Source organism: Orycteropus afer, unplaced genomic scaffold (assembly GCF_000298275.1).
Source record: "Orycteropus afer afer isolate SDZICR_OR568_19922 unplaced genomic scaffold, OryAfe1.0 scaffold01096, whole genome shotgun sequence".
In the NCBI taxonomy this organism is placed as follows: domain Eukaryota; kingdom Metazoa; phylum Chordata; class Mammalia; order Tubulidentata; family Orycteropodidae; genus Orycteropus; species Orycteropus afer.
The window spans coordinates 120,168-122,385 of record NW_006922683.1 but is presented as its reverse complement, the minus strand read 5'-3'; positions in this window follow the sequence as shown (position 1 = coordinate 122,385).

Sequence of the window (2,218 nt, the reverse complement as noted above, 5' to 3'; positions counted from 1 at the left end):
CTGGACACTATGGGTTTCTTGTGTTGCTCATTTTCTAGTTGTTGGGTTAAAGTGTTGTTCCTTCTTTTATGATGTGTGCATTTATTGCTAAAATTTGATGTCTAAGTACTGCTTTTTCTCTGTCTCAAAGGTTTTGGTATATTAAGTTTTCATTCTTGTTTGTTTCTAGGCATATTTTTATTCCACACTCTAATTCTTCTGTTACACAGTAGTTCTTGAGCAGTGTATTACTCAGTTTCCATATATTTGATTGTTTTTCCCCTTGGTCTTTCTATTATTGATTTCTAATTTTGTGGCATTGTGAACTGAGAAGATACTTTGTATTATTTCATTGTTTTTAAATTTATTGAGGCTTGTTTTGTGGCCTAACAAATGGTCTGTTCTGGAGAATGACCCATGTGCACTGAACAAGAATGTGTATTGTGCTTTTGTTGGGTGGAGTATTCTGTATATGTCTGTGAGATCAAGTGCATTGATTGTATTGAGATCTTCTGTGTCTTTGTTGATTTTTTTTTCTAGTTTTGTTGTCCTTCATCAAAAGTTGGTGCATTAAAATCTACTACTACTATTGTACAATTGTCGATTTCTCCTTTCAATTCAATTAATGTTTGCTTTATGTATTTTTGAGCTCTTTCATTGAGTGCATAGATATTTATTATGGTAATGTCCTCTTGGTCAGTTGACCCTTTCCCCATCATGTAATTCACTTTTTTGTCCCTTATGCTGGTTTTCACCTTAAGGTCTATTTTATCAGAAATTAATATTTCCACTCATGCTCTTTTTTGGTTGCCATTAGTTTGATATATTTTTTTCTAACCCTTGAATTTTAATTTATTTTTATCTTTGTGTCTAAGGTGGGTGTTCTCTTGTAGACAGCATATAAATGAGTCTTCTTTTCTTATCCAATCTGGCACTTTCTTTCTCTTGACTGGCACATTTAATCCATTCACATTTAGTATAATTAATGATAGGTATGAATTTACTGCTGTTATTCTTTTGTGTTTTTTGTTGTATTGATTGGTGGTTTCTTCCAAATATTTTTCTGTACTGAGTTCATTTTGTTATTTTTTTCCCCTTTTCTTCATTGTTGTTGGTTTTACATTTTTCAGAAAACCAAACTCACTGCCATCAAGTCGATGAAGACTCATAGTGACCCCTATTGGGTCTCTAAGGCTGTAAATCCTTACAGAAGTAGATTGCCTCATCTTCCTCCTGAAGAGCAGCTGGTATGATTGAACCACTGACCCTCTGGTTAGCAGCCACATACCTTATCCACCAGAGTGCCTTTTGGTGTTTACTAAGTTCTTTTGATTTTCTTCTTTCTTATTTTAGTTAGAAGGCTTAGTTACTTTATTTGTGGTTACCCTGTAGTAAATTCTTATCTCTGTAAGTTTAGAATAGTCTGTTCTATACAGGCATTGTCCTGACTTCCTCTGCATTTGGAAGTTTTGTAATTGTACCATTTATTCTCTCTATTTGGGTTGTTGTTTGTGTCATTTACAGAATGATTCCTCTATATCTCTCTTTACATTTTCATAAACTTATTTTAGTTTTGAGAGTTCTTTTTCTGGGTTGGTTTCTAGGTAGTGGTTTCAAGTGCTGTGATCTTAAATTGTTGTCTTCTGTTGTTGGCTTTCTGTTGGAAGGAGTCCCTTTAACACTTCTTATAGGGTCTGACTGTATTTTTCACAAATTTACTTAATTCCTGTTTGCCTGGGAATGTCTTAATGGCACCCTTACATTTAAGGGACAATTTGCCTGGATATATAATTCTTGGTTAGCAATTCTTTTACTTCAATGTTTTGAACATGTCATCCCATTGCCTTTTTTGCATGGTTTTTTCCTGAGAAATCAGAGATTAGTCTTACTGATTTTCTTTTGTAGGTAGGATTTAGTTCTTCCCTAGCTCCTTTCAAGATTCTTTCTTTGTCTTTGGTTTTGGAAATTTTGGTGACTTTCTGTTGGGATTTATACTATATAGGGTATGTTTTCTGATAACATGTCTTTAACAATTTATTTTTTTGAAGCAAGATTTGTACTCATGCCATACTCAAAAACTAACTCCAGATGGATAAAAGACTTAAATTTAAAACCTAAAACTATAGAGTTCCTCAAGGAAAAACTAGGGGCAAATTTAAGGGCCCTAATATATGGCATATTGGGAGCTCTGGTAGCATAGTGGCTAAGACACTTGCCTGCTCACCAGAAGGCTGGCGGT